Source organism: Pleurodeles waltl, chromosome 3_1 (genome assembly GCF_031143425.1).
Source record: "Pleurodeles waltl isolate 20211129_DDA chromosome 3_1, aPleWal1.hap1.20221129, whole genome shotgun sequence".
NCBI classification, from domain to species: Eukaryota; Metazoa; Chordata; class Amphibia; order Caudata; family Salamandridae; genus Pleurodeles; species Pleurodeles waltl.
The window spans coordinates 1,033,009,044-1,033,030,162 of record NC_090440.1 but is presented as its reverse complement, the minus strand read 5'-3'; the positions used below and the strand labels follow the sequence as shown (position 1 = coordinate 1,033,030,162).

At 43.8% G+C, this 21,119-nt stretch overlaps 1 protein-coding gene and 1 long non-coding RNA gene across 6 annotated transcripts in view; one reads left to right on the top strand and one right to left on the bottom strand.

Moving 5' to 3' along the window:
- Positions 1-21,119, top strand: part of DTX3L (deltex E3 ubiquitin ligase 3L) — a 220,043-nt gene that overhangs the window by 195,379 nt on the left and 3,545 nt on the right. The window lies entirely within an intron of this gene.
- Positions 13,254-21,119, bottom strand: part of LOC138284952 (uncharacterized) — a 61,113-nt gene continuing 53,247 nt past the window's right edge. Inside the window, exon 2 of the long non-coding RNA XR_011201486.1 lies at positions 13,254-15,756. This is a non-coding gene — a long non-coding RNA (uncharacterized lncRNA). The remainder of the gene's footprint in view (positions 15,757-21,119) is intronic.

Genomic DNA, 21,119 nt, shown 5'->3' with positions numbered 1-21,119 from the left:
ATTTGAAGTACACCTTTGAAGGGGTCTGATTGCAAACATCATGCATTTCTAAGTGATAGACTTGTGGGAATGAAAGCTTGAACACAACGGGATAGTACTAGAGGTGGTAAGTGCTTAGACAGACCTTGTCATTCACAATGTGTTATGTTAATGCCATGTATGCCAGTGCCCTATCAATTACAGTGCTACATAGCTCATTGACTGCCTACATCATGTCACAGTTGTTACTTGGGGCACATCTGATGAAGTGTGAACATGTCCGCTACCCTTGGCCCATCTGAAGTGGGTGATAAGGACAGGATTGGTTATCGTATGACTAATGATACATACATTTTTTTTTTCTTTTTCATAAATCTTTTTATTCAATTTGTGTTACAGTTTTAACCATTTACACAATATGGCATTTAAGCATAATTGGGGAAAATCAGACATAGCATCTCCAGTGGATACATATTTCAGTAATACACAAATGGACTCATTATACACTGGTGTCTATAAGGGCTACAGCTTACATTGTGTGCATTTATAGGGAGGCTCAACTGGGACAACCGCTTCTCCGTCATATCTAAATTCAAAGCATACTCTAGCGGAGACGGCTATCCAGTTCCGATAGTCCTATGACGAACAACTATGCATGTCAGGGCATTTGCGGTATATCAAAAGGATACGTCTGTTTTATTATTTGCGTCTCTGCATAACTTGGAATATCAAGTGGTAACAACAGTTGGTTTAACAATTAACAAACATAACCAGAGCCTATTAGCAAAATATCATCCATATTTCAACGTACTGCTTCCATCCCATCGCATCCATTCAGTCACACTCGCTCTCTAGAGACAAGGGTATGCAGTAATTCAACCTTCTAATACTGTACAATTAACTACAACAGGGTCGCAGACCACCTCCCCTACCACACAACCAATGCAAAATGCACATCTAGGTCTTCAGAACGCCGCCAGGTTCACCCTGCAGCATCTCAAGCTCAATGAGCATGGTCTCCCAACTAGCAGACAATGGATACTTGCTCCGCCCCAAGTAATCCTCCCTGCATAATGCTGCCCCGTCCTCCTGCGCCCATACTGAGAAAGAACGCAGCTACGCCACTAGAGAGGGATGTTTGGATGCCTTCCATCTCTTTGCAATGAGATGCTTTGCTGTCAAAAGTCCCAAATCCAAGAGAGGTTGCCTTGTACTTCCTAGATCTGGGGAATAATCCCAATAGGCATGCTCCCGAGTTAGTTAATGCTGGGCGCACCGAATAGGTGGAAAGGTGGGAGGTCACACTTCACCAATAGGCGCACAATGAGGGACACAACCACATCATGTGCAAGAATTCGGCTGCAGCCAACGCACATCTAGGACAGGACGCATCAGTCTGGTGAAAATACCTGTTAATCTTCTCAGGAGTGAGACATGCCCTATGTAGTACGTAAAATTGGCTCAGGTGGAAAAACGCATTCCGCGGAACATGTGTGGGGCTTTCCTGTGTCATTTCCCATTCCCTATCCATGAAGGGCCGGGTGAGGTCACCCTCCTACCGGGCTCGCAGACAAGCATGTTTAGATGCGGTATGTATTTGTTGCGAGCTCACTAACAAATTAACCAAGTGCACGCCCGACACATAACCTGCATAAATTGGATCGTCAGGTGAGTTGGCAATTCCTTTGATATGTCCCCCCAGTGATACGACAAAATGCCTTCAATGAATTATAAAGCAGAAACTGTCCCGGTGGTAGGCCAGTCTCTGTTGCCAGAGTGTCAAAGGGAACCAGTGTGCCCTCCTTGTATAGGTCACCCAATGAGTGTATTCCTGCTGCATGCTAGGATTTTAGCTCCGCTGCTGACATAGGAATGGTGTTCCTGGGGGGGTGCCTTATAGGTCCAGTACTGGTGGATATGGAGTTGGTGAGCATGTAAGATTAATTCTCCTACGATAGCACAGGTGCTCCACCCCTAAAAAAAAAGGGAATCTGGTGTCCTAGTGTGTGTATTTGGGTGGAATAAATGGGATATACTGGCCAAAGTCCGCTGCTGCATTGTTGTAGCTGTATCCGGTAAGTGTTGACCCGAAAGCCAACCGGTCACCCACTGTAGCAGGGAGGCCAGCTAATAGTGTTCTAGGTTAGGCACCGTCAAACCGCCCCTATCCAGCGGCACATATAATTTTGCCAGTGCCACACAACAGCGGCCAGTAGTCCATATGAACTCCCTCATCCTGGGCTCTAACTCTCTAAAAACTAAGCCGGTTATTTAGATGGGAAGGTTGGAGAAGTAATATAAAAGGCGGGGAAGTACTACCATCTTCAGGAGGGCCTCTCGCCCCATCACAGATAACAGCAGAGTCTGCCAGAAGGTAATTTGCGTACAGATAGAAGTGACCGCACTCGGAGTCTGAGTGATATATTCGGATCCCAAGGTATCTGAATATTCTGGGTTGCCAGAGAACTGGTGTACCAGAAAGCAGCAAGGCCGGGTCCCTCAACTCTGGATGAAATGGGAACAAACACGTTTTGCCCCAGTTAACATATAAGCCTGACAGGGAGGCCTAGTGTTGCAAGACTTCCGCAACCTTGGCAGGGCGAAGAGTGCCTCCTCATACACTTTCAGGAGGTAAGGGGCAATAAAATGAGCGTACGTTTTGTAAAATTCAGGTGGGAGGCCATCTGGGCCCGGTGTCTTACCAGGGGCTAGGGCACGTATACTCTCCTGTAGCTCAGTCAGTGTTAGGGATTCCTCTAATTCCATTTGCTGATCATCCGTGAGGCGAGGCAAAGGAAGTGAAGTGAGAAATGCATCATATTCCTCTGGGCTCGCCGATACCATAGACTGATACAAGTGTGTATAGTAGTGTGTAAGCTCATCTTGTACTTCCCGTTGGGTATGCAGCAAGTTACCCGTCACAGAGCGTAACGCAACTATTGGGGTGGCGGCGCCCTCTTGACATATCAGCCACACCAGTAATCACCTTGACCGGTCCACTGCAATATGCGTACGGGCTGAGTGTGCAGTGTAGTGAAGGCACCATAGACGCTCCAACAGGGATATTCGTTCCCTGTGACTATCCACTAGGGTGCGTCGCACCTCCGTGTCGCATAGGGCATGCGTTTCTTGACCCAATAGAGTTTCCTCTATTCGAGTCAGGCTGGCTTCAGTCGTCTTGTGCATGTTCCACTGCACACCCAAACAGTAGCCGTGCAGTGTCACCTTAAGAGCGTCCCATTCCAGGCGCCTCGATGAGGCCATCTGGGCATTGTCGAAGTATGCAGTGAAGGCCCTACCGAGAGACTTGTGAAAGGGAGGGTCCTCCAGCACCTCCGGCCGTAAGCGCCAAGTGGGTATAGCCGGAACCAGAATATCCTCTACCAGCTGTATGTATTGTGGATTGTGGTCAGAGTGTGTACGGCCCAAGTAGTCCGTGTGCGATATGGTGGGTATTAAGTTTCCAGGGCAGAGGATTCTATCTAGCTGCACATATAGGTTTTGTGTGGCGTATACACGATCCTGACTGTTTCGGTGGTGCCAAATCTGTGCCAATGCTGTAGCCAGTTATGCAGCGATGTTGCAGCATATGTTGCAGGCGCCGTGGGAAGGGGTGGGAAGGAGCGGTAGAGACCCAGGTCAATGAAGCTATTGAAGTCTCCCCCCAGGAGCCACGGGATGCCACTCCAGCGGGAGAGGACACCAGACAGTTTGTGCAAAAAGGACGCTTCATCTGTATTTGGCGCATATATTGATCCTACAATTAGGGCTTGACCATCTAAACGACTGCGTATACATACATAACGGCTGTCAGCGTCTATTACCTGCTCCTTAGCCAGAAAGAGGGTACCTGGTATAACCCATATGAGAGCGCCCTTGGGAAAGAGGAGAAATGTGTAGTAAATAGCTGTCCATGCCAGCATCTCTTTTGCCTAGTGCCTTCTGACATGGTGAGGTGCGTTTCCTGTAACAATCCAATGTGTATGGAATGTCTTTTGAGGTATGAGTAAACAGCGTATCTGCGCGCTGGTGTGTGTATACCTCACATTCCATGTGAGAATGTTAGTCAAGGTCACTTGTGTATGGCAGGAGAGTGGCTTCAGAATCAAGGAGGAGCAGTCATCAGGGTACTTCATGGATGGTGGGTGAGCCGCAGAGTAAAGGTAACGATTGAGACTCCTTTCAACAACAAACCAATTCAACAAGGCACAAACAGATAGCTCCAAAACAGCTAGTGCAAATACCATAAGTGCAGAAACACAAACGACTCCCGCCCAAACTTCCAAACTTATTGGTGCAGCTGAACTAATGAATAAGGAGGAAAGTCCCTGTAGGAGAGTCTGCATGAGGAGTGCCATCACAGAGAGCCCAGTCGACTATCACTGTTCTGCAAGCGCCGCAAAGAAATTGCACACTGAACCATGTACAGTATCTCCCAGCGGGGAGTGCGTCCCAGCCCTATATGCGCGGCGAGAGAAGCACAGGCAGAAGGAGAGAAGCAGCGCGGGGGAGGAGCGGGCCTCCCACAGGGAAATGCTAGGCAGAAAGAAGTAATGGCAAGAATGGAGTCCGCAAGTCCAGGAAAAGGAGACAGTAAAGGCAGAGGAATAGGCAGCAGACGAAAGGAAGAAAGGGAAGCTACTAAATGAGAAATGCAGTACAAGAAATAAAAGAGAAGAGAAAGCAGTAAGAGGAAGAACAGAAGAGAAAGACAGAAAGGAGAGCAAGACAGGCCAGGAAAAAACAGGGGTAATACTTACCTGTCCACCAATGGTCTTTTCTTCTTCTTTTCCCCATGCGCCTCCTGAAACATCATCTGTAAAGAAAAGAAGGAAGCAAACGAAGACCCCATGAATCCTCAAAGAAGAACAGGGATTGTAAAGGAAGAATACGAGAAAGAAAGAAAGAACAAAACAATAAATTGCTAGTGATAAGCAAAAATTTTATAAAGAATATATATTATAACTGGCTGCGAATCACCCTTACTGTGGCCCTGGGACAGCGCCTTTGGTTTGTTTGTGTGTGATGTGTGTGTTGTGCTAGTTGTTGTGTCTGGCCTGCATGTGTGTGCGTGTGTGGCCCTGCCTTTTGTCCCACTGTGATTGCTGTGTATTGTGTGTGGGATATGTTTGTGTTTGGTACATGCATGTACATGGCTGTGTGATTGTGTATCTTGGTTGTCAGGTGTTGTAGTATGTATGTGGTGTCATGTGGAGGTGTGTACTGAAATCGATTGACAAAGTGTTTATTTAGTTACGGTTGTGGTGTCGTCATGTGAATCGGTGCTGTTGTGCATTGTTGTGTTCAACTGTGCCATTGCTGTGTATCTGCGAGTTGCTATGTGTATTGCACGTGTGTTGGCCATGGTGTGTGTAGTATGGGTGTGTGTGTGCGTAGTATGGGTGTGCATGTGTGGATGTAGGTGTGTGTTTTTGTGTGTATGGGTGTGTGTTGCCATCGCCTGCTGTCATGGATCTGTATGTTGTGTGTGCGCTTGTCTAACTTGGGTTTTCCCAACAGTGTCAGGTAGGTGTGTCTGCTCACGGTTGTTGTCTTAGTCACTGGTTCCAGAGTCGTCGTGCGAGCAGGAATAGTGGAAGGATTTCCAGTTCGGGTTCCATGGCGGCTCCCGACCGGTATGTGTTCCGGAAGGTGAGTATTTATATCATAGCTTTGGTTTCCGCCAGGGTTTTTGTGGTGGGAAAGCTTGGCAGTGTGCAGCCTTGTAATGTGTCCGGTGGGAACATGGTCCCCTCTGGCCCAAAGGTGGCTACCGACGTCCGTGGCGGCATGACTGCACTGGTGGTACCGGCGGTTGTTTGGCTCACTTCTGTTGGGAAGACCGCTGTGGTCATAATTTGATGGTCTTCTCCACCGGCCCATTGGCAGTCCTAGTACTGCCAAACTCGTAATGAATCTCAATGTTTTCTGGTCTCAAAGCCTGTTATTTCGCGAACTGTAAGCCTTTGTAACTGAAGAATAGTTTTGTGCATCTTTCCCCAAAATCCTTTCTGACCTAATGTGCTTTATCATGAAGCTTTTGACAGCAGTGCTACAGATTTGACCGAAATGCTTGGGGTTCACTGCATATTGCACACCGCCTGTTCCATGAAAGGATATTGGAGCGTTGCCACGTCTTCAAAACAGAAGGAACTACATAATCAACGTAATGCATGCATTTGGTAGCTGCCACTGCAGGAGAGACAGACAAATCAATAGAGAATGAAAACATCACAAGGATATGAACCAGAAAAATGCAGGTCACAAAATCATAGGAGATAAATACATAATGCCTGGCCTAAATTGATAGTGGGAAGGAAACCCCAACATAAAAGAGCGTGTTTAAGAAAATGTGGTCTAAGCAGCTGCACATATGGTAACCTCGAAATAAGAGAAAAACAAACGATGGAAAAGATAGTAACTCCATCATTTCGTTAAGGTGAAGTGCTTTGCCCTACTTTGTTTGTGTTGTTGCTGCTGCCTATAAAGAAAATTGTGTAATAAAGCAAAATCTTTGGCTATAACAATGTGGAAACTGGGAGTCCCCTTTGCTGAACAGACTGCAGTAGCCAAGTTAAGCTGCAGTCTTAACAGTCAAAGGATGCAGTTTGTGTTGTAACTTGCAAATTTAAATGACATACATGACAACAAAATTAAAAAGTAGGTAGTTTTGACAGGATCAGTATTTTTGTTGCATCTGCTAAAACAAACCTATGAGCGTGCACATCTTAAATTTGTGAACAAAAATCAGCAAAGTAATAAACATGAATGTAGCTAACTACTAGAACCGCTGCTTTGACATTCACAATGACAATTGGATATGGCTATTAATAAAGTGTATCCCAGCCGATCTCATCACAGTTTCTCCCTGTAACCTATGCCTGCTCAGTGCCATAAACTTTAAACAAAATATCCCGAAATGGACAGCCCATTGCAATAGGCAGCTAAGTGTAGTAAGAACGTAACTACCACAAATGGACCTTTAGCGCTGCTAGTTTACTGGAAACCATAAACTGTGTATATCTCTTACACTTCTCCATCTTTCACACTTCTAAGCGCTGCATCTCATAACACAATAACCACACCTAGCTGGTCATCACGCACCCCATGGAAACACTTCCCATACAGGATCAAATTGATATACTTCACAACAAAAATCATCTTGAAGCAGTTGCTGTCAGCTCAAATAAACCAACTATGTCCTATATTTGTACACAACCACAACTTTGCAATTCGAAGCACATTACGGGCCTGATTACAACCTTGCGGAGGGGATTACTCACAAACATGACAGATATCCCCACCACTGTATTACAAGTTCCATTATATCCTATAGAACTTGTAATACGGTGGGCGGGGTCGTAATCAGGCTATGTCTATACGTAATCTAATCCGGGTACAGAAAGTCAGGAAAGACTATGGCCCAGCCAGTGCTTAATTTGTGCTTGTTGTTTCCGGTGCTGAGCACCGGCACTTATTTTTGAGGGCCGGGGCTTATTCTTCTGCCCCAAGCATTTGCTGTGAACAAAAGACACATATAGGAAAGACGGATGAAGGGGAAAAACGAAAAAGCGTTACAAAGAGAGAAAGTAAAAAGCTGTAAGAGTGAGCTGAAGGGGCAGCCAGTGGCTTGATATGGATTGAAGAGGACCGAGATGGCTTCAGGATTACGCTGCCTCAGTATTCCATGTTCACATATTTAATTACAGCAGCTGCATGTTTAAGAGGAGGGCTTTGGGCACTGGCATCTTTGAATATACAAATTAAGCACTGGGCCCAGCCAGGCCTCGCCTGAACAAATATATATTCAAGAAAACTTATTTTTCCTTGTAATGTCACAATTGACAAACAAAACACTTGTAGGTAACAACACATATACATTTTACCAATTCTGCTCCTGCAAAGAACGAAGCTCAGTTATTAAAAGTACATTTATTTTCTGACAGAAGCATTCCAGCTCTCTGGGCTTTGCTCTCAACAAAATAAATTGCTATTTATCATCCGCCAAAGAAGCTTCACATCAGCTTGGAGTCAGCAGTGGGAAATGGGGGACAAACTGGTGGATTTTGAGTGTGCCTTAAAAAATGCAAATGAAGAATCTAAATTTTAAGAGTTCATTGTGTGAAGATTCTTGCTTGTTGTGCTGTATGTATCTATAGCGGAGTTCCCAGACTCTGGTTTGCGACCTGATTTTCGGTTGGAGAACTTGTCACACTTGCTGATGCTTCAGTGACAGAGGCCAGATATCAGGCTGTCTTCTGATAAATTGCTGCAGGATTGGTGTTTCTGTTTTTGTCTCTAACTGCAAAGTGAGAGGCCTTTTTAAAGTGAATTATGTGACACTGTTGCTGGAGTACAGGGTATGTGAAAGGAAAGAGCTGTGGGATCTTGTTTTTTGCAACACACAGCAAAATGCAAATACCTGTAAATGAACTGCAAGCATTCAGCATTTAAGAACCAAAAAATGAAGCACATTTTTTTTAGGTTGAGCCTAGGCAGTGCGCATGCGCTGTCTCTCGACATGTTGTAATCTACATCGGTGGGCTTAAACCACGCTCATGACTTCCATTAGTTCCTTGGCCTGCCTTTCAAAAGTCCCTTGATTTTGTAAGTAAATTGTTACCGCCTTGGAGACTGACCCTGTTACATGGATTATTGCATGTTTGGCCATACACCTTATCGTGGTGCACTACTTTTTCTTTTGCCCTGCTGCTTTGCGTTGTGTGGCCGTATGTTGTTTCTTCTTTCTTGTTTTGGGCATGCTGCTGTTTCAAACAAAGGCTGCAGGCTGGGGGGGGTGTTCTTTAGTTATTTTTATTTTAATGGTTCATATAGCGCAAACTCAATCGGAGGAGTGCTTTACATGAGTATGCAAAGTTTCATATAGCGCAAACTTGAGCTGAGGAGCGTTTTACATGATTACAATTACGTACAAGTTTAGCAGTTGAAAAATATACAAACTGGAGCATTTCAAACAGAAAAAACCCCACAAATACTCAAAAAACTCTTTCGGCATAGCGGAAGAGCTGATACTACAGTATTCACTGCACTTGGGAAACTCGCCCCAAATGCTTTGCGGGCCATTCCTTTTACAAAACAGTTTTGCCCATAATTGTAATTGTAATTGTAATTGTAATCGTATTTATATAGCGCTTACTACCCCTGACGAGGCGTCGAAGCGCTTTTCGATGAGTAGCACCCTACTCCGGTACCCAACAAGAATTAGTGATGGATTAGTATAATTTAATAAGGAGTACAGTTTTAGTATTATTATGAGTTAATTTGAGTTGCAGATATGAGAGTTTGTTAGTTAGATTGACTGGAGTAATGGAGGGGTGGAGGAGGAAAGAAATCCAGAAGTGTTAATTGGGAGTTTATCCTTCATTTACTCAATCCAAAGGCTTGAGATGAATAATAGGGGAGCGGAGGGGAAAGAGGATGTGGATGGGTTAGGGAGAGCATAGAAGTAGGGTGAGACGAATGCAGGAGAATTTAGTAGGGTTGTGTGGGAGGTCACAGAGGTAGGGTGAGGTTTGGTGAGTTAGATGTGGAGGTGGAGGGGAAGAGCTTAGGCAGAGATATTTAGGAGATGAAAGTGGTCGAAGGGATTTGGGATGAGTCCGAGTGAGAATGGAGGATAGTTTGATAGAGACATGACATAAGAGTGATGGGTAGATAAGTGTGATAAAAAGAGAGCAGAAATTCATAGATATCAGGAGCCATGCAATGATCCACAAACATGCCAGGCACAGAAACAACATATACACATGCATACACATATATATATATATTTATACACACACACACATGAATAAAACACACATATGCACATACAATACATAATTAGAATCATGGGTAAAAAATACCTAGTCAGACAGGTTTAAAAGAGTGTGTGTGTATTTTATTGTTATTGGTTTAGTTTCTGTAAAATGAGCATCGTGGCCTACCCAACCGGAGTATTTTCTACGAGTATGTCAGTAAGCGTTACCTAGCATGTTTTATACGCCCCGTTTATATTGTACAGTAAGAGTACGTGATGGGCCACGGGGTAAAAAAAACGTCTCCAGCAAACCTTGTGTGCCATTGGCAATGTGATTATTACTAGTGCGTCTTTGTGGATATGTCCTCGTGCTTCTGAGCATCAACAACGCACCACCGGAATCGGCGGTAAACGCAGTGGGGTCGTTTGGAAAGCTGTCCATCATCGTGGTAAAAGGCGGGGAATTCCTTTACCTACTTCGAGGGTGGGCGGGGCGGGGCTCAGCGGGCGGAGCTTACAGGTGCTTTATAAAGGGAGAAACCTTCTACTCTGTGTCTCCAGCAGAGGGAGATAGAAACCTGCGCGTCACAGTCAGATACAGATTACGCTCTAGTACATCATCAGTTCACCTCCAGGATGGATTCTAGATCTTTTCTGCTATGGGATCTCTGAGCGCACAGCCTTGCTTTATCTTTGCCAAGCCCAAGAGTTAGGGTGGCTTGTCCTTTCCAGAAGCTGAGCTTCAACTGCGGCACCTGCTACGATTATATTTGTAAGTGCTTCTTTTGAGGTTTAGTTTCTGTAAAATTGAGTATCGTGGCCTACCCAACCGGAGTATTTTCTACGAGTATGTCAGTAAGCGTAACCTAGCATGTTTTATGCGCCCCGTTTATATTGTACACTAAGGGTACGTGATGGGCCACGGGGTAAAACGTCTCCAGCAACCTTGTGTTCCTTTGGCAATATGATTGTTACTAGTGCGTCTTTGTGGAGATGTCCTCGTGCTTCTGAGCATCAGCAACGCACCACCGGAATCGGCGGTAAACGCATTGGGGTCGTTTTGGAAAGCTGTCCATCATCCTGGTAAAAAGGCGGGAGTTCCTTTACCTACTTCGAGGGTGGACAGGGCGTGGCTCAGCGGGCGGAGCTTACAGGTGCTTTATAAAGGGAGAACCTACTACAAAAACGATTTTGTGTTTATATTGTACACTAGGGGTACGTGATGGGCCACGGGGTAAACGTCTCCAGCAACCTTGTGTGCCTTTAACTCACCAAACAACATGCTCTTTCTGTCTAGGTCATCTCTGGGTCCTCCTACTAAGTTGGGGGCGACCCCAAAATAATAATATAAAAAAATATAATAAATAATGGCAATATTTTTATTTTTTGTTGCAATTTGAGGAAGAAGGTAAATGGAAGTACTTTAGTTGTATGCAGGGCCACTGGAATTATGTAGCAGAGAGGACCAAATAATGCGGCGGAATTGACCAAGTTAAGTGGCAAGAAAAGTCCAATTATGCAGCTACAACGCCAATAGCTCTAACTCAAGCAAATACGAGACCTACTGCATTATTTGTGTGCAATACATTTGTGTCAGTAAAACTGTATGTCTTCAAAGTTAGTGGACATTTCAATGGAAAATATACTGTCTGTAATTGACAACGCGATACAATACGAAGCTTTAATTACATAAACAAATTGTTACTTCTCATGTCCATTAAAAGAAGGTGGGTCACAAAAGTTGTTTGTTTTAAAAATCAGGTCATGGTTCTAAAAAGTTTGGAGACCACTGATCTATCAAGTGTCACTTTAAGAATTTGGTGCTTTCTTTAACTCCAGGGGAGTTACAATCAGATTTGCTACTGTGACACCAAATGAAAGGGGTTACTTTTTAAAGAATGATTTGAATGCGTTCCTTGTAAACAATATATCAGTTTAGGTGCGTATTAATAATGTGTTTGGAAATACTAGAATCTCTTTCTAGGATGAGATACAACCCACGGTACATGGTCTTGTACAGCAATTTCTTGTTAAAAGAAACATCTCTTACCACAAACACACATATGAATGGACCTTGGATTTATATTTTACCACTCCTGAAAGCATCCTGACTGAATTCCTTCTGGCTTTAAACAGCTCCTTTACCTTCCTCCTTTGAGTCCTCTTCTTACTCAAGTCCCTACTCAATTTCCGTAGTAGTGGTATCTCATAAAATTGTCTGTGAGTGGGAGACCTGAGCTCCATCAGTCTCATGCTACTGGTTCACTATTTCCCTATCAGTAAGTACTCTTCTTCTGTGTATCTATTGTGCTCTCAAACAATAAAATAATGTTACATGAACTGTCTTTTAAAGTACAAGTGGTAGCACATGTCTAATTCCAATAGCAAAACACACTGCATACACTTGGGCCCAGAAGCAGGACACAGAGTCAAGGACCAGTGAGCACCAGATCAGAGTGAACCATGTATAGCCAAGTTCAGCACAAAAGAACAGCACTGCTCTGCCTCCAGAGGCAAAGACTGCCTTCTTCTGCCAGTCTCCCACATTTAATGTTCCATTAAATGTTTTTCGGAGATAAACCTAGCTACTGGCCTTGACGTTTGATGAAAACATAGTGGGTGATGGTAGCCTGCTACATTTGTTTTGGCCATGTTCAATGGGCTATCTTCCTTTCCACAGAATAACCTTGGAGATCCATCAACAGTGACTACTTCAACATTATTTGAGCCATATCTAGTCACAGGGAAAAAAATCTGTCTTGCCCCAAACAAAATTTGAACTATTTTTCTCAAATACAAACTATGAACTTTTACTTGTCTGTCACACAACTGTGTGGTTACTCACCAGCAAATCAGATTGTAGCATCCTTTAAAAATGGGCATTTGTAACAACTCAGTTAAACCAGAACTGTGTTAGAAGAAAATGTGTTATCATTCTAAACTAGCTTTCTTCATTTTAACCCTCATGGTCCAATGGGGTTGCACATCAGCACTAAATTATATTTTAACAAAATAAACATCTACTTAGTTGTAACTTAAAATATCTTTTGCCTATGATAACCCATAAGAAACACTGAAAATTGAGGGCCTTGACTGAATGCTCTAGGTGTCACCAAAATATTGATCCAGATGAATAAATTACATTTTTTTTAATCCGAGGGATTTATTCCTGAAAATAATTGCTCTTTAAGACAAAGTCAAATGTAAAATTATTATCTTGTTCTGTGCCTAGAGTAGCCTTTCTTTGAAACTGTTATACAGTTCCTATGAATTAGGTAGGACTGAGTATCAAGTCAACATAGATGTCAGGATTTAGGGTCTCGGTCCATGTTCACCATTGGGAAATGTTGACACAGTTCCTAGCTAGCTCACATCTGAGCCCCAAACCATACCAGGACACCAGATGGTATTGGCAACCTTGAACATGACTAATTTGACTCCGAAGGAAGCAGTGGAAACATATCTATCCTTTTGTTAGTACTTTTGTATGCCAAGTTAAGACACACAAGAAATATGAGAATGTATTTTCAAACATTTATTGCAACAATCATATTCTTGAATAGAAAGCATGAGCTGTGATTGTTAGGCAGATGAAACAAAGCATGTGAACCAGCATTATAAGAATGGTAAAAAAATATAACAATTCAATCATGGTAACATTACAGTGTTGGTACACTCCTATCTGTTACTATCTACACTATCAAGATTATAGTAAGAATAACCTCTGCCTGATCAGTTGCCATTGCATACCTGGGTATGATATACAGGAGAACCAGGAGGAAGCTCTGGTGTAGAGCAGACTATTGTCCTTTGCAGGAGGGAGGTCTGATTCAGCAGGACTGGATCTCAATCACAATGCATTGTGTTCCGGGACAATCCCAGCAGAAGTGTTCGTCTGCAGATTATAGCACAGAGGCAGCTTTTATAATGAAAGCACTGTTCATGTCACACTGTGTCAGAGGGCCAGAGCTGATGCGATGGTATGTCTGCAATTTCAGAGCAGTCTCAAACGGACAGTCATGATACAAGGGCATCTAGTTCTGTGTGCCTAATCTTGGACAGAGTGTGCAGACTGCATGGCAGCAACACTAACACAGAGTAGCCAGTTGTACGTACAGTGTCTTCCGAGTACATTATTTCATATGCAGAAAAAAACGTAAAAGGTCACCAACAGAAAGATATGCTAAGCTAAAATATGCAATCTAAAATGGAGGCTCTGTGCAGGCCTTTTCATGCTTTACCACAAATTTAGTGTTTCAAAGCCACATTTATAAAACTTGGTGCCTATTGCACTTTACAAGTTTCTCTGTGACATAATCATTCCACTTCAACATTTGAACCCTGAAAAAGAAGAAAGAACATGTTTGATCTCAAGTAATATTGCATCTCCAAATCATAGGCTTGAATGTACACAAACCTCTTGTGTTTAAGTACATCACAATTTACTGGCATCTCCTAAGGAACTTGTTGGAAATGGCCCTTTCTGCAGGGTTATCCCCAAACTTTTTGCCTTCTTCCTCCTATTTTTTCAGGTCTGTTTTTGCTGGTTTATTGTCTCTGCGTACTTTACCACTGCTAATCTGTGCTAAAGTGCAACTGCTCTCTATAGAAATTGTACTGTTGTTGATTTATCCATGATTGGCATATTTGATTTACTGGTAAGTCCCTAGTAAAGTGCACTAGAGGTGCCCAGGGCTTGTAAATCAAAGGCTACTAGTGGGCCTGCAGCACTGGTTGTGCCACCCACATAAGTAGCTCTGCAATCATGTCTCAGACCTGCCACTGCAGTGTCTGTGTGTGCAGTTTTGACTGTAACTTCGACTTGGCAAGTGTACCCACTTGCCAGGCTTAAACCTTCCCTTTTCTTACATGTACGGCACCCCTAAGGTAGGCCCCAGGAAGCCCCAAGGGCAGGGTGCTGTGTATGGTTAAGGTAGGACATATATTAATGTGTTTTATATGTCCTGACAGTGAAATATTGCTAAATTCGTTTTTCACTGTTGCAAGGACTGTCCCTCTCATAGGTTAACATGGGGGCTACCATTAAATCTAATTAAAGTGTAGATTCCCTTTGGGAGCGGATGGACATGTGGAATTTGGGGTCTCTGAGCTCACAATTTAAAAATACATCTTTTAGTAAAGTTGATTTTAAGATTGTGCGTTTGAAAATGCCACTTTTAGAAAGTAGGCATTTTCTTGCTTAATCCATTCTGTGACTCTGCCTGTTTGTGGATTCCCTGTCTGGGTCAGTTTGACATTTGGGCTGTTCACACCTCTCCTCTAGACAGTGACACAAAGGGGGCTGGGGTGTAGCCTGCATATCTTGATTAGCCATCGGTGCTGGAGGGGAGGGGAGGAGTGGTCACTCACACCTGAAAGGACTGTGCCTGCCCTCACACAATGCTGTCTCCGACTCCCTGGCAGTGTCTGGGGCCTGGCCTGGACAAGGAAGGATCTTGCAAACACTTGAGACCTTGCTTTGATCAGGGACACCAAAGACTTCAGTTTCCTCAACCTGCAGCACTGGGAACTGTGTGTTTGTGCTTCTCAAGAGGAGAAACCACTGCAACGCCGCCAAAGACTCTGCTGGCCTGCACCTTGACCTGCTGATGCCACACGGAGCCGCATTGCCCCGCTTCGCACCACGACCCTGGTCTCACCGACGCCATCATCGGACAACTTCACCGAGCCGCTGCTTGCACCGTGACTTGTGGGCCCCGCACTCTGGCATCGCCTGCTCACACCGCAGCCTGTGCATCCCCGACACCGCCGCTCCTGCTGACACCGGCGCCGCTGCCTGCACCGTGGCCTGTGGACACCACTCGTGAGGTACGTGAAGCACCGTCCCGTTCCGCACCGCAGCCCCGGTCCACCGACGCCAGCATCATTGACTCCGGTGTCGCCACCAGGCATCCTGTCTGCACCGTGACCGGGGGACACCGCACGTCGCACTGCCCTGCTTCACACCGCAGCCCTGGTCTCACCGACGCTGCTGGACGCCATCACTGAGCCGCTGCCTGCAGAAATTATTGGGGGCAATAGAAAAATTAAAAAAAAATAACATAGGTGCTAGCAGATAATTCAGCTTCTATCCAACATACATTGGAATAGCTGAGGTTAATATAATTTAAAACTATGTCGAGGAATGCAGTGAGATAATTATTCTGAGAAAATTAGAAGGAACACTAGGGGACGACAATTTCAGCCATAAGGTGTGTCTATTTACTAGATCACCGCTTTGTGTTTATTCACAACATATTTATCAAGGACAGACTGTAGGACCCCAATATTGTCCTTAACCGAACAATTGGCCTTAAATCCGGACCGTTCAGATTGCTGCCCTTTGTAGCAGAGCAACCTGTGACTTCCAGCGCACTAAAATGAAAGGTTGTGGTTATGTATGTGTTTTCCTCATTTAGTAACCAGACCAACGCGTTCGTAAACACATCTTCCATTTACCTTTCAACAGCATAGACAGTGTCATAAAAACAAAACTGTCGCCAACGTTACAGAGCAGGCATGTGCTCTGCAGTTGAAAGCAAACTACTTTTGCCTTTAAGTGGTGACAGATACCGTTTTCTATCAGTATTGTTTGTGTAAATATATATATATATACATATACATATATATGATGTTATAGTTAGAATGAAATTTCAGTGACAATGTAACATTTTGAACTCAAACATCCACTGAAATCAACCATTTATAGTTATCTCAAGCAACCTAATCGTGTGCCCTAATGTAACTAAAACTCTCACCCCTGCCATGCACAATTGTGTCATCAAATGTTTGCAGTGATGTTATCAATGATATTATAAAACATGTCATGAGTAATGGGGTAATTAGCTGTGCATGGCAAGGGGATGAGTTCTAGTTACCTTAGAACACAAGCTATGGATTCTTGAGAAAACTATAACTGGTGAATTTCAGTGTTTTTTTTTTAGTTTAAAACGTGATGTTGTCACTTAAAGTTTCGCCTAACTATAATTTCACTTTAACCTTTTAACAAAAAGTTATATTTTATGACCATACATAAAGCCAATCCCCCTGCAGCCAACCCTTCTCATGCAAGCAACCCCATGCTGCTCAGGCCTTCTGTTGAGTTCCATACATGGGAGAATGTGGGGAGGGTATGCCCACACTCTCCAGGGCAGGTAACTACAGTGTCCCTATTGTGAAGTAAAGCACAGCCCCTCTCGTTCTTTAAGAAATTTGGCCCGAGATTCGGGTCTCCGGGCCCAAAAGTAGCTTGTGGCGGGGGCAAGCCTCCAACAGCTGTCTGGTTAGCGAGAGACATTTTGTGGAGTTTCAGAAAGTTGACTTGGGAATGCATTCTGCCCCCACGCTTGCTATTGGCTTTCTGGTGTGTTACTCATGTTCTCTGAGTTTCAGTTCACTGCCTTTATTTGCATCAGCCTCCCAAGCTCAAATTCGTCCCTGCCCTTGCTAAAGCCATGTTTACAGTATCCTTCCACAAACTCGTTTTTTTCATAATATATAGGCTGTAAATTTTGTTTTGTGGTCACATTACATTTGCTTGTCACATTTGCTGGGCATTCAAAGTCTGAGGTCACATGCCAGGCGCTGTCTTCCGAGGTAGCATGCTGTTTACTTTGCTTTCAACTGACTTCAAAGTGAGAGCGTTTATAGGATTCAGGAGTGCAGATTGTCCTTTCCTGTTAAATAAGAACATTTAGTCCTGGGCAAATCACTTTTAACTGTCATCAGGCTGTCACCCACACAATTCTGTTAGTTTATTCTTGCATATCAAAGTTGCTTAGAAGAACGCTGGGATGACTATCAGGTACTTACAATCCTGCCCCCTTCCCTTGTGACAAAGTATACACAAATACGTAGCCTGGATCAGAAGGTCCCTCCTTTTGTGAAGCTCCGGGTTGTGACTGCATTGTGATAAAGGGGCTTCCCCTGTGTTTCATGTTGATTTTCTCTCTTTAAGTTTAGTTTCTGCGTAGCAGTGGCTGTAGGAGGGGTTTAAAGTCTTTTTCAGTTTTTTCTGAGGGACATAAGGGATACACTTTTTCTCTGTTCAACTAGTGTTGGCACATTAGCAGTGTGTTGGAAAATAGGTTATTGGTAAGGGCAGGTAAGTACCTACACTTAGCAATAGGCCACTAACCTCCACTTACGTCCAGTTAGGTCCCAATAAATTAAACCCAGCTCAACCCTTGGTAGCTTGGCAACGAGCGACAAGGCTTACCTTAGGAGACAAATGTGTAAAGCATTTAAACATCACAAAACAGTAACAAAGTAAAACACAATAAAATTCCAACACCAATTTATAACAATAGATTATATTTTTATCTTGAAAATGACACCAAAACAATTTAAATCGGATAAGGAGACCAGAGATATGAATTTTTAAAGAATTACTGTTTTCTAACGCATAGAAATGAAAAGCCCCAATCTGGTCATCTGGTCGCACCTTGCCTGTGGTAAAGTCAAAGTTTAAGGCCAACCGCGATGGAGCCCTGCTGAACTACAGCCCGCGGGAGGCCTCGGTCAAACGTTTACCTTCGGACTTAGTCGTTTTCTTGAAGATTTTCTTCAGCGGGACCAATTCACCAGTCCAATCCGACCTCCTGGAACTCTTCGTGGAGATTTCTACCTTCGAACTTAGTCGTTTTTTTTAGATGAAAATTCTTTGACGAGGGCAAACCTGAATCTTGATCCGATGTCCTTGGAGCCTTCTTCGGAAACACTGCCTGGGAATGTCCCGGTCAACTTTCTACTTTCTGGTGTAGTCACTTTTTCTGTGATTCCCTTCACCGGGACGAACCTACAAGTCAGGCCGGATCGTTTTTGAGGCAAGCCGGCTAGAGTTGCTGCGGCGGGTCGGTCCCTTTATCTAGCTTTTTTTCAAAAGTTCTCCAAACTTCTGGATCTTCTCCCAGATGTTCTTTTGAGGTCCACAGCTCACCCCAACGTTCCAGAAGCTCTGAGATGCTACTTGAGGGTGCGGACTACAACACCCAGAATGCACCTGGCACAAACTCCAAATTGGCTACTGGGCAGTGGTCAGGTGGTCAGTTTCTTCAGGAGTTGGTGCAGGGGACTCTGGTTAACAATTTTGCACCTGTAGCAAACAGGTAGTCCCTCCTTGAACCAGTTAAAGCAGGCAAAGTCCTTCTTGTGGTGAAGCCCAAGTGTGCAGCTGGTGCAGTCCTGCAGAGTGCAGTGTCCAGGTGCAGGTCAGGGGTGCAGCAGGGCAGTCCTTCTTCTCCTGTAGTTCTTCCTGGTAGGTTTTATCCTTGCTTCTGGGTGAAAAACAGGCCGGTTCTGGTTCTCCAATCAGGTGCAAGGTAATTCCCCCTGTGATGACCACTTCCTGAGAAGTATGGCAAAAATCAATCCCAGGGAGCAACATTCCTCAAAAATCCATCATGGCTGAAAGCGATTTTTGGAGGTTACACCTGGCTGAGCCCACCCACTGGTGTGGCTACAAATCTTAAACACACCCTTCTCCTGTCCTCTCCTAATCTCATCAAGAGGGCACCTAATTATCTCGGGTTGCAGGATGTGAGGGAGGTGCTGACTTGCTCCAAACGTCCTTCCCTGTCCTTGAAGACCAGTTTGGAAGCCCTCCCCCTTCCTCCTTCTCCATCTGCCAAGGGGAGTTCTCCCTGGTGTTCAGCCCAGGCTGCTTCACACCTCATCAAGGCAGCCTGGCCAATCAGAGCAGAGCACTACAGGGCTGAAGTTGGCAACTTTTTAGGTAGAGTTCAAAACTCTTTGCCTGAACAAGTTATATTAAATCCAACAAGTGTAGGTTGTGGGGTTTATTATAACTATTAATTGGATACCAAACTTGAGGTATCTGACACTTAAGGGGACTTTATAAATTAAGTATCCCCATTCTAGCCTATGGAGGCCATTCACTACAATGAGGGAAAAACAAATTTGGCTGTTTTACCTCATCAGGGCTTATAAAACTATTTTATAAGGTCCCTGCTTATAGTTACATGGCACCCAACCCTAGGGGTGACTTATATGTAAAAATAAGGTAGATTAAGACTTTGGAAGTACTTGTAATTTCAAAGTCGAATTTGCCTATAACTAGTTTAAAAGCAACCAGCAAGGCAGGCTAGCCTTTAAAATGAACCTGGGAACCTCAGCAGTGCGCTGCGGTCCCTAAACCTACATGCCCTACCATACACTAGGGACTTATAGGTAGGCTGACATAGCCAATTACAATTAGCCTAATTTGCATACTCATTTTATACAGAGCACAGGCCCTGGGACTGGTTAGCAGTACCCAGGGCACCATCAGAGTCAGGAAAACACCAGCAAAAAAGTTAGGGGGCCTCTACAATCAGCCCTGTTTCCTCACACAGTTACGCCACATTTCATAGCACTTTGTTTTCATTTTGTGGTCCTTTCTAATGGATTGTCTCACTTTCCAGTTAACTCCTCAATGGCAGCTAGTCTTTATTAGCCAGTCCTGTTGGTTACCAGGTCCACTTAATTTTTTTATCTTCTTAGTCTACTGATGCAAAACTGTTCCTTTTGCCATCAGTTCAGATTTTTGACAACAATCATTCTTGATAATAGGTAACGTGGCAAGTTCTCATTTAAGTTAGTCTATTGGCAAATTGCTCTCTGGCAGATTAAATGATTGAAAGATCTCAGCAGTTTCATGGCTTATTTGGATTCTAATGTCAAAAATGTCACCCTGCTCTTATCCAATGGGTAACAAGGAAGAAGATTTATAATCCCAGTGCGCAAATCATCTTCCTATTCTAAAATGAGTTACTGACATTAAGGGAAGCAAACTGCACTTCCTCAGACTGGATGTTACCACGTTTGTTTTTTTTTTTTTAAGAGTCTCATAATTTAAATCCTGAGATGTTATTAATCTTAATGATGGGGTAGCATACAATACATTTAAGTGGCATAATCTGTTCAGTGTTCTTGATACTGGCATGGAAAAATAAATCAATTAACGTATAGTTACAAATGTCAGCATTGGTACTTGGGGCATAATCATACTGGTCTGTATCAGTGGTCAACCACTTCTCTTTCTTTCCCATGATGAAGGTTTTAGCTAACAGATTAAGTGATTGATCATTAGCTTCTATGTTTACAGCTAGCGGGAGTTCACCATACAAGGTAGCCAAGGGATCACCAGAACTAGGGTCATTAGGATTAGTTTGTAATGGCACGTTACTTGTTTCCTTTTTTTTTTTAAGACAAAAATTCTGATGTTGTCAGTAGTGCTGATGTATGTTCAGCTCTTCCAGTGACTTCTCCACTAACGAAAGTATAGAAACTCTTTGTAGAACATATACTGCTGTGGAGCAGATAAAATCTTGCTTAGTTGATTTCTTAGTTGAATACATATTGTTTGCTCTGACAAGGCATG